This window comes from Gossypium arboreum, chromosome 12 (genome assembly GCF_025698485.1).
Source record: "Gossypium arboreum isolate Shixiya-1 chromosome 12, ASM2569848v2, whole genome shotgun sequence".
In the NCBI taxonomy this organism is placed as follows: Eukaryota; Viridiplantae; Streptophyta; class Magnoliopsida; order Malvales; family Malvaceae; genus Gossypium; species Gossypium arboreum.
The window spans coordinates 106,957,325-106,969,457 of record NC_069081.1 but is presented as its reverse complement, the minus strand read 5'-3'; the positions used below and the strand labels follow the sequence as shown (position 1 = coordinate 106,969,457).

At 40.3% G+C, this 12,133-nt stretch overlaps 1 non-coding gene across 1 annotated transcript; it reads left to right on the top strand.

Moving 5' to 3' along the window:
• The first annotated feature begins 2,469 nt into the window (after positions 1-2,469).
• LOC128286203 (small nucleolar RNA R71) lies at positions 2,470-2,576 on the top strand. The gene has a single exon (XR_008276748.1). It is a non-coding gene; the product is annotated as a small nucleolar RNA R71 (small nucleolar RNA).
• Positions 2,577-12,133: the final 9,557 nt, after the last annotated feature.

The following is a 12,133-nucleotide window of genomic DNA, read 5'->3' as shown; positions in this document are numbered from 1 at the left end:
CACGCCCATGTGCCTGGCCGTGTGGTCTTTTGAAAGTCTGCGTTTCATGATTCGGTTAGTATGTTAGATGTTAAAAACTAAAATTTTAAAGAAATTAACACTGTTAATGCTTGGGATGCCTCCCGAGAAGTGCTTATTTATTGTCTAAGCTCGACTTACCTAACTTTTACATGGTCAATGTGGAGTGAGGAGTTTATAGTCCTCATCCCTGCTATAAACCTTATCAACATAAGGTTTAAGACGAGTATTGTTTACCTTAAATGTGCCAAATTTGGGATGATTTACCTCTACTGTACCATATGGGAAAATACTGAGTACCGTAAGAGGAATTTATTCATTAGGTTCAGAAGTGGTAATGCAAGGATTTGTTGCATCCAGTAGTACTTTGTCTCCAATCTTAAGTGGTAATGCTCAGGTTGCCTCCCGAGAAGTGGTAATGCTCGGGTTGCCTCCCGAGAAGTGCTTATTTATTGTCTAAGCTCGACTTACCTCACTTTTGCATGGTCAAGATGGTGTGAGGAGTTTACAATCCTCGTCCCTGCTATAAACCTTATCAACATAAGGTTTAAGACGAGTATTGTTTACCTTAAATGTGCCAAATTTGGGATGATTTACCTCTACTGTACCATATGGGAAAATACTGAGTACCGTAAGAGGAATTTCTTCATTAGGTTCAGAAGTGGTAATGCGAGGATTTGTTGCATCTAGTAGTATTTTGTCTCCAATCTTAAGTTGATTTGGTGAGGTATTGAGTTTGTCCTGGCTCAGTTTCGACTTATCAGGTGTTCTCGATTTCTGTGTCCGCCATTCATCTAGCTCCTCAATTTGTAGCCTTCGTTCTTTATAGATAGGTCCTTTGTTGTTGTTTGAATATGGCTCATATGCGTTCTTCGTAACTGTTCCCTGCATAGAAGGTTTAACCACGTAAACAGTACTAGTAGAATGATTTATACAACCACCTTCAATTTTTGATATGTTACTCAAATTACGAGCTTGAAGGGTGATTGTTTTGTCTCCCACACAAAGTGTGAGTTCACCTGTACCAACATCAATAATGGTTCTAGCAGTCGCTAAAAAGGGTCGTCCTAAAATTAAAGGTGCGTTACTATCCTCTTCCATATCTAGAACAACAAAGTCTACTGGGTATATAAATTTATCGATCTTAACAAGAACATCTTTAATGATACCCCTAGGAAATCTAATGGTTTTATCAGCCAATTGACTGCTCATCCTAGTTTGTTTGGGTTTCCCAAGACTTAGCTGTTTAAACATTTTATAAGGCATAACATTAATACTTGCCCCTAAGTCAGCCAATACGTGATGAACATCTAAACTACCAATTAAACAAGGAATCGTAAAACTACCTGGATCCTTCAATTTTTTGGGTAGATTATTTTGTAATATGGCTGAGCAAACTGCATTCAACTCCACATGGACACCTCATCTAACTTTCGTTTATTTGTCAAAAGCTCATTTAAATACTTGACTACGTTTGGCATCTGCGAAAGGGCTTCAATAAATGGTAAGTTAATATGTAGTTTCTTCAAAAGTTTAAGGAATTTACCAAATTGTTTGTCTGATCGGTCTTTCCTTATCATATTGCGGTATGGCACACGAGGTTTATATTCTGTACTCATCGGCTTTAGGTCATTTTGGCCTACCTCATTCTTACATTTGCTTACCACCGTTTTTGGCCTTACTTTTGCAACTAACCCTTTCTCATCTTGAATGGTAATCGCGTTGAGTTGCTCCCTTAGGTTAGATTCAGTGTTTTTTGGCAGGCTACCTTGTGGTCATTTGGAAATCAGGTTGTCGAGCTGTCCAATCTGAGTTTCGAGCCCCTGGATTGATGCTTGTTGATTTTTGAGTGCTGTCTCGGTATTCTGAAAACGAGTTTCTAACATTGAGATAAATTTTGTTAGCATCTCCTCAAGGTTCGGCTTTTTCTCTTGTTGGTAGGGTGGTTGTTGGAAGCCTGAAGGTGGTGGTCTCTGATTCCCTTGGCCTCCCCATGAAAAATTTGGGTGGTTCCTCCAACCTGCATTGTAAGTATTACTCTAAGGATTGTTTTGAGATCGAGGATTGTTACTCATGTAATTTAACTGCTCGTTCTCCATGTTGTGGCCATAAGGTGGGTATTCTGAACTACTTGATCCACCTCCACTCGCTTCGCACTGCATTACTGGGTGAACCTGTGACGAACTAAGGAAACCATCAATTTTCTTATTCAAGAGTTCTACCTGATTAGAGAGCATGGTGACCGAATCGACGTTATAAATGCTGGCTATTTTCGTTGGCTTTGTCCTCATGACTTGCCACTGATAGTTATTTAGTGACATCTCCTCTATAAATTCATAGGCATCTTCAGGTGTCTTATTATTGATGGTTCCGCCAGCAGCTACGTCAACCATCTGCCGAGTCGAAGGATTCAGGCCATTATGAAAGGTTTGAACCTGTAACCAAAGTGGTAACCCATGGTGAGGGCATTTTCTCAAGAGGTCCTTGTATCTTTCCCATGCATCGTAGAGTGTTTCTAAATCCATCTGCACAAAAGAAAAGATATCATTACGTAATCTAGCCGTTTTAGCCGGCGAAAAATATTTTAATAAAAAATTTTCGGTCATTTGTTCCCAAGTAGTGATTATCCCTCGTGACAACGAGTTCAAACACTGTTTAGCCTTGTTCCTCAATGAAAAAGGGAATAATCGAAGGCGAATGGCATCATCAAAAATGCCAATAATTTTAAATGTATCACATAGTTCCAAAAAGTTTGCCAAGTGAGCGTTGGGATCTTCGTCCTGCAAACCATCAAACTGAACAAATTGTTGTATCATTTGAATTGTGTTAGGTTTTAGTTCAAAAGTATTGGCAGCTACAGCAGGTCTAACTATGCTCGATTCAGTTCCTGTTAAAGAAGGTTTAGCATAATCATACATAGTACGCGAAGCAGGATTCTGATAATAATAACAAGATCCTGAATCTCCGCTTAATTATGACAAATTTACTCTTAGACAGGGTCTATTCCTCCTCTGAATAAGAGCTTAACTTGAATCAATATCCTAGAATATCAAAATAAGAATTAAGAACATATAATTAAGAGCAAGTCAAGTATTTATCATACAATTCAGATAATAATAACAAGATCCGTCTTAGGTTTCATTCCGCTTAGGTATTTAGGGGGTTTAGTTCATACTTATGGAAGAAAACATCTCAAAAGCATACTCCTAAAGGAACTTGAAAGGAGATCTTCAGTCTTGATGATGAATCTAGCTTCTGAAATGGATCAGTTGGCTTTCCTTGAGTAATTCCTTGCTTCCTACTCTGCGTCCCCCTTCTAAGTGCCTCTTCAGGTGTTTAAATAGGATTTAGAATGCCTAAGATCCCCCAAAATTGGCCTTTTCCGAATAGGGTTATACTTAGGCTCGACAGGGACACGCCCGTGTGCGATTACTCCATCCCGTGGCCAAGGCTGTTGAACAAGCACGGGCGTGTAGTATACCCGTGTAAGTCGTGCTTCAATCCTGCCAAGGGACACGGCCGTGTGACATGCCTGTGTGAGAAAGTCAGGCCGTGTTGATTTCCCACGTGGGTCCATTTTCTCTATTTTCGGCCCATTTCTTGTTCTTTTTACTCTCCTATGCTCACCTAAGTATAAAACATGAAATTAAAGAATTAGGAGCAACGAATTCACCAAATTTAAGGAGAAACCATTCATAAATGTGCTTAGCATGGGATAAAAATATGTATAAATTATGGTTTATCACTCTCCTTTTTTTTTAGGTGAAGTACTTCTTGACTGAATTTGAATTCATAAGATTAGGCAAGTTCTTGCCATCCATCTCAGTCAAAATCAGCGCTTCTTCAGAAAAGGCCTTCTTTACTACATAAGGTCCTTCCCAATTTGGCATCCATTTCTATCTAAAATCCTTTTGTGTGGGAAACATCTTTTTCAATACTAGGTCCCCCTTATGGAATTCTCTGGGACGAACCTTTTTATTGTAAGCTCGCATCATTCGCTTTTGGTACATCTGACCATGATGGATAACTTTGAGCCTCTTTTCTTCAATCAAGTTCAGTTGATCATATTGAGATTGGATCCATTCTGCTTCATCTAACTTCAATTCTTACAAAACTCAGAGAGAGGGAATCTCACCCTCAATAGGCAAAATCGCCTCCATTCCATAAACCAAAGGAGGTCCTGATAGACATTCAATAAGAATATAAGGAAAATAGTAACTTCTCGTGCCAATCTTTATAAGTTTCAGTCATTTTCTCCACGATCTTCTTGATATTCTTATTGGCTGCCTCCACCACACCATTCATTTTTGGGTGGTATGGTGATGAGTTATGATGTTTGATCTTGAATTGGCTACAGACTTCCACTATCATGTTGTTGTTCAAATTCAATGCATTGTCAGATATAATCATTTCTTGCATACCATACTGACATATGATCTTTTTTTTTTGAAATTTGCTGACTGCCAACTTTGTGACGCTGGCGTAAGAAGTGACCTTTACCCAGTTGGTAAAGTGATCAATGACCACGAATATGAATCAGTGTCAATTAGAAGCTTTTGGCAATATCGACCCAATGAAATCTATACCCCACATGAAGAAAGGCTATGGAGAAGTCATGACATGAAGAGGTGAAGGAGGCACATAAATTTTTTCTCTATAAATTTGGCACTTATGGCATCTCTTGGCATAATTGATACAATACCCTTCCATGGTGGACCAATAATATCCGAATCTCATGATTTGCCTGTCCATTGTAAAACCATTAGCATGTGTTCCGCAAACGCCCTTATGCTCTTCTTCCAAGATTTTCTTAGTCTCAAAAGCGTCCACACATTTTAATAGTACTTGATCCTTTTTTCTTTCGTATAGGATCTCCCCATCTAAGATATAGTCACTGGCCAGTCTTCTCAATGTCCTTTTATCATTCTCAGTTGCTTGGTCAGGGTATTCACGATTCTTTACATATTGCAGTATATCGTGGTACCAAGGGTAATCGTCCTTTTCTTCTTCCTCAATGTTGTAACAATGAGCCAGAGCCTCATAATACTCATCTGGATAGGTTTTATGTCCTCTTGTCTGTTCACTTTAATCATGGAAGCTAAAGTAGCCAAGGCATCAACCATCTAGTTTTCATCTCGTGGGAGATAGCAGAAGGTGATATCATCAAATTCTTCGATTAATTCAAGAACCAGCCTTTGGTAATTGATCAATTTGAGGTCTCTTGTCTCCCATTCACCTTTGAGCTAATAGATCACTAATGCAAAATCACCATATACCTCTAGTACTTTGATCTTGCGTTCTATGGCTGCACGAATACCCATGATGCATGCTTCATATTCTGCCATATTATTTGTGCAATCAAAATCCAATTTACTAGTAAAGGGCTAATGATATATGTTTGGGGGTACTAGCACTGGCCCGATTCCATTACCCATAGCATTTGAGGCTCCGTCGAAGTTTAGTTTCCAAGGATGGCCTTCTTGAGAATCTTCTTGAGTGGTTGCAACATACATTAGATCTTCATTTTGGAAATCAAAGTTTAAGGGCTTGTAATTTTCTAGAGCTCTGCTGGCCAGAAAATCTGCTATTGCACTCCCTTTTACAACTTTCTGATTCAAATAAACTATATCAAATTCGAAAAGCAGAATTTGCCATCGGGCCATCATTCCATTCAAAGCAGTTGACTCCATCATGTACTTTAGAGGGTCTGGTTTCGAGATGAGCCAAGTTGTGTAGTACAACATGTATTGTCTCAATCTCCGATTCGTCCATATTAAGGCACAACACAGCTTCTCAATCGACGAATATCTTGCCTCGCATTCAGTAAACTTCTTATTGAGGTAATATATCACTATTTTTTTTCTCCCTAACTCATCATATTGGTCGAGCACACATCCCATAGAATTTTCAAATACTGCTAAGTACAGTATCAACGGCTTATCTGGGCTAGGTGGCATAAATACTAGGGCATTGGACAGGTAATGCTTGACCCTTTCAAAAGTTTTCTGGCACTCCTCATCCCATACACCTGGATTGTGTTTCTTAAGGAGACGAAATATGGGGTCACATTTCTTAGTTAGCTGTGAAATGAATCGAGCAATGTAATTTAGTCTTCTTAGGAAACCTTAAAATTCTTTTTGAGTGCGTGGTAGAGGCAATTCTTGTATAGCCTTGACTTTGTTTAGGTGCATTAACTACGAATCCTATCAACTTTCCTGACCTAGTCTCGAAGGTGCATTTTACTGGATTGAGTTTTAGCTGGAACTTTTTTAACCTTAAGAATAGTTTCCTCAGGACTTGCACATTTTTTGTTCTGGATTTTGCAATTATATCGTCGACGTAAATTTTGATTTCTTTATGCATCATATCATGGAACAAAGTTACTATGGCTCTCTGTTACATTGCTCCTGTATTTTTTAGTCCAAATGGCATCACCTTATAACAAAACATTCCCCACATGGTTACGAATGTGGTCTTTTCCATGTCTTCATGATACATCTTTATCTGGTTGTATCCCGAGAAACCATCCATGAAGGAGAAAAGTGAGTAACCTATCGTGTTATCCACTAAGGTACTAATGTGAGGCAACGGAAAGTTGTATTTTAGGCTGGCTTTGTTCAAATCCCTGCAGTCCATGTATATTCGCACTTTCTTATCTTTCTTAGGAATGGGGACTATATTAGCTACTCATTCTGAGTATTTAACCATTTGTAAGAAACATGCATAAAACTGCTTCTTGATCTCCTATTTTATTTTCAACAAAACGTCGGGACTCATCTTTCAGAGCTTCTATTGAACTGGCTTACACTCTTCCTTTATGAGGAGTCAGTGTACCACGATGTCAGTACTCAACCCGGGCATGTCTTGATATGACCATGAGAAGACATCCTTAAATTCTTAGAGTAACTCGATGACGTCTCGCTTTGTCTCTGCGGCAATGCTAGCTCCAATCTTCACCTCTTTTTCCTCTCTTAAGCTTACAATTTCCACTCACTCTTTGTGAGGTAGGATTTATTTCTCATATTGTTTGTAACATCCTGATTTTCGGGTTTTTCGCGATTCTTGATATTTTAAGTAAATTTCTAAAATTTGGTATGTGATGATGGAATTCATAATTTGGGTATGTAAATGGGCTTATGGAAGGCCCATGAGTTGGCCAAAACTCGGTAGAATTTTTAAATTTTGGACTTAGGAGTTAGGGGTTCTAGCTAGGTGCCCTTATATTAAGTTGTGGGTAAAATGTATCACAAAAAGAGCTTTGGTAAAGTGGCAAGGGTGACACCACTAAGCCCCTAAAAAGGTGGCGTGTGGAGCATAGAGGAAGACCTGGGTTCGATTCCCTGTGTTGGCAAATAAGAGTATTTATTTTTATGTGCAGGAAGGGTAAGTGTTGGAACCTAAGTGGATTCTGTAAGGGGAGAGTTGGTTCAAGTCAAATGCATAAATTAAGGAGGGATAAGGGAGAGATTTTAGGATTTGAGAGAAGGATAGAGCTTAGCCGTTTGGAAGGGGTTAGAGAGGGAATTGGCGGGGAGGGTATTAGGTTAGTAATTTGGCATTAGGGTCTTAGGTGTGCTGTTTTCTCTTCAGATTAGTTTTCTTCTTATTTTCTTCCCTAGCCGAATCTACCATCTTCCTCTCATCTTTTCTCCCTTTTTTTTCAAAAACCAGCCCATTATTTTCCTCCACTCATTTATTATTTCTTTCTTTAATCTCTACTTCTGCCGAAATACCGCAAAAAGCCGAAATCAGTGAAGATAGGTGGGTGCCGATTCTTTATGAACAGTAACCTTTTCTTTCCTTCTCAATAGTTGGCGTTCGATTCCTTTACATTTTAGGCATCCGGATTCAAGAGGAGAAAGACTGTGGTAAGTGTTCAAACTCTAAACAATTCCTAGTGTAACTATGGCCAGAAGCCGAAACCCCTCTAGTTTAGGGATGTGGCCGAATGTGGGTGTAGGCCTTATGGGGTCTTCTTTTAATATTTTTGGCTTATTTATTGAAGGAGCAGCAAGGTGTAGTGTCGACTTGGAGTAGCTTGGATCACCGGAGTAGCTAGACCTAGTCATCAATCGCGACAAAGGTAAGATTCCTAAGGCCATTATAGATGGTGGCCGAATGTGTAAGTATTAGTATTAGATGATTTGAGGTTTGGTTCAATTAATGGGAAGCTGATTATTAACGATGGATTATAGGAGAAATCGTGTAGGAGATCTCGTCGAGGAATATCACCAAACAGGTGTGTAACGAACCCTTTTCATAGCTTAAAGCGATAAATGCCGAAATTCTGGCATTTCGAGGACTTGTGAGCAAGCGAACGCTCACTAGTTAGTTAGAATCGATGAGATGATGATCGGCAATAATGGAAACGGTAAGGGCGTGTTTTTGGCGTTCACGGTAAGTTGGGCCTCGAGGGGCTGAATTAGGGCCCAATAGGCTTTCGGGCCCATTTGGGTAAATTCGGTAGAAAATGGAAATCTGTTAAATTGCATGTTAAGACTGATAATACCGTTATGGAATACAGGCTAAATGGGCCTAGATGATAAAATCGGCTAAGTAGGGCCCATTAGGGGTTTTTGGCCCAATAACTCGTTTTCGCTAAAAATGGGCCAGAATCACTATTTGCACCCATGAATTGTTTGTAACTGTTAATGAACATGGAAACCCTAATTTTGGTAAAATTACAAGATTACCCTTATAATATGAAAATGACCGTTTTGCCCTAGGTAAAATGACCATTATACCCCTAGGGTTTATACATGAACTTAATGCATGGGATTTTGATAAACATGATATGCATGATATGCACATGGTATGTATGATATGCACATGACATGTATGATATGCACACGAGATGTTCATAAATGCATTGGGTTGGGTTTTTTTTATATGGATGGAGGAAGTGCAAAGGGCTTATGCCCCAGCTTATTAAAGGGCTTATGCCCGCTTATTAAAGGGCTTATGCCCCGATTATTAAAAAGGGCTTTGCCCGATTATTAAAAGAGGCTAGGCCTCGGTTATATGATAAAGCACTATCTTTGCCAGTGGAGAGTTATGGCGGGGTGGGTCGAGTTAATCCCCACATGGTGTGTTGGTTGGTGCGGTGGAGAGTAGCGGATGGTGGGTTGAGTAGTCTCCCAAATAGGTTGCATTTTTCATTTGACATTACATGTGATATTGAAATGGGCCTATGGGCCATACCTGGATTCACGTAAAGGCTTGCCCAAGAATATGAAATTTGAAAAGGCTTGACCAAAGTGTTATGAATATGAAATATGAAAAGGGCTATGGCCCAGTACATGTTTGAGATTGGATTTGGGCTTAGACCCAACATGCTGCTATTGTTTTGGGCTCTGAAAGGGGCTTGTTGCACATTGAGTTTCCAAACTCACCCCCTTTCCTTAACCTTGCAAGTGAGCCTTGATGTGGGGACTTGGGCCGGAGGGGATTCAGAGTGGCCACGGTGATCGTCTTTGGGCTTTTAAATAAGTGTTGGTTTTCATTTAATTTCCTTTAATTATTATTTATTTTTGGATTGTAATAATGCCAATTTTAACTTTTCTTTTATTTCTTTTCGGGATTATTTTAATTTTAATAACTTTAAAATTGGTTAATAATTATTCAAATGGGCTAGACTTAGGACGTGTTTTCAAAACGATAATTGTTTTTAAAATATCTCAACGCCATGATTAATGGATTTATCAAAGACGTCCACTTAAACAAATTTAAACTCAGTATAACAAAGTGTGGCTATGGTTGTGGGCATGTCTAGGATTGGATCCAATCAAAGAGCTTGGTACTTAAGCAGCCTTCATGGCTCACCTCCTCTACCTCAGATACCTACCTGGTGCCTAGCTTCCATACACTTTGTTAACTCAACAAAATATATGGCTTTTAAAACACTAAAACGAAACGCGGATTTTCAACTCCAATGTGGCATGTCAGATTTGGCCATAACGTCTGGGTCGGGTTTGGGGTGTTACATTTAGTGGTATCAGAGCCTAGGTTGCAACAACTCGGCTGTGGATCGGGTCCGAAAATTTTTTGAAAGTTTAGGCCTAAGAAGGGTATATTTGGAAATGGTTTTTGAAAAGTTCATTTTAAAGATGTTTTGCGGAGAATATATGTTAAAAAGGTACCAGTTTTTCTGTTTTAAATCAAGAGTTCAAAATAAAAGGAGTTTTCAAATCAAAGTTTTCAAATTTCTATTTTCGATGATCAAAAACATGGTTTTTAAGTTCTAAATGGATTGGAGAAAGAAGTGGCGCACTGAATCCCCTGCACCAAGTCTGTAAGTATATTTTCTTTACGATATATGATAATGACATGATATTATGAATAGTGCTAAGACCCTACTATGATACTTTAGCTAGGGTAGAGCTGTAAACGGTAGGAATGAGACTGTAGCTAGGCTACGATGATACGAAAACAATCCTTGAACTGCTATATCTTCATAAGACATTTTCTTAATAAACAGTGGAACGTTATACTAATTTCATAAAACTCGTAAACAGAAAATTCGATATGAGTACAAGAGGAGCTCGTGGACGAGGCCGCGGACGTGGTCGCGGAAGGGTGCAAGCTGAATCTTCATCCTCAGGGCATAGGCCAGCTGAGGAGCTATCTGTGCCGCAAGCAACGGAGACTGGGTCTTATGATCGAGCTACGGGGGATGACGCTTTATCCCAAGCCATGTTAAGGGTTTTAGAAAGAGTGGCTGGAGCTAGTACTGGGACGGTGAATAGGGGGTCTATATCGGAGCGACTCCGGGCCAACGGGGCAGAAGTATTTAGGGGTGTATCTGGAGTAGCCCCAAATGTGGCAGAATATTAGCTGGAGGCAATAGAACGGATCATGGACGATCTAGACTGCTCAGTGGAGCAAAAGCTGAAAGGAGCTGTGTCGCTGCTACGTGATGAGGCATACCGATGGTGGATCACCGTAAGGGAGAGTACCCCAATTGAGCAAGTAACCTGGGAATTGTTCAAAACTGCTTTTAAAGGGAGGTATGTTGGAGCAAGCTATGTGGATGCTCGTCGGAAGGAATTCTTGAATCTGACTCAAGGTGATAAGACTGTAGCAGAGTATGAGGCAGAATTTTTGAGGCTGAGTCGATATGCTAATGGCATAGTGGTAACTGAATATGAGCGCAGTGTCCGATTTGATGATGGTCTCCGCGATGAGCTTAGGATATTGATAGCTCCACAGAGGGAGCGTGGTTTTGCTGCATTGGTAGAAAAGGCTAAGATAGCCGAGGAGGTGAAGCTGACTGAGTGACTGAATCGTGAGAAGGATCGACCCAGATACAAGAGGTATTTTAGACCCTCAAGTGCCACGAATCGAAATGTTAAAAGAGCAAAGATGGAGGAACCGGTTCGAGCAGTTTCAGTAAATACTTATAGACCGCAGGCTTGCAGGGACTGTGGTAAGGTACATATGGGGGAGTGCTGGAAACGAACTGGAGCATGTTTTTGATGTGGGTCTAGGGAGCATAAGTTCAGAGAGTGTCCTCGGAGGACAGCTCAGGAGCTAGCGGCAGAGCAAAGGGATGTCCAACCACGGCGAGGAGGACCACCACCACAGAGGGGTCGTGGGCAAGGTAGAGGTGGCAATGGTAATGGACGAGGACGTGGGGCACCTGGCAGAGGTGCTGGACACGCTAAAGCTCAAAAACCGGTGTTGGTTTACGCTGCACGACGTCGTGAGGAGGGTGACGCTCCTGATGTTATAACTGGTACGTTCTTCATTCATAGCATACCTTACACTGCTTTGATTGATGTGGGTTCCACCCACTCGTATGTTGCTTGTGATGTATCTGGGGCTTTGGATGTGCTTCTTGAGAAGACTGTGAGTGGGGTATCAGTGATAAGCCCATTGGGACATTCGGTTAAGGTAGATAGAATTTTAGGCGATCGTTAGTGACACAAGATAAAATCTTTGAAGGAGATTTGATGGAGCCGCCATTTGGGGATTTTGATCTTATCTTGGGAATGGATCGTTAACTAAGCACAAGGCGACATTGGATTGTTGCAAAGAGGATGGTACTAAGAACTCGCCAAGATGAGGAGATAATGGTCATAGGGGAACGAAAGGATTATTTATCCAATGTTGTTTT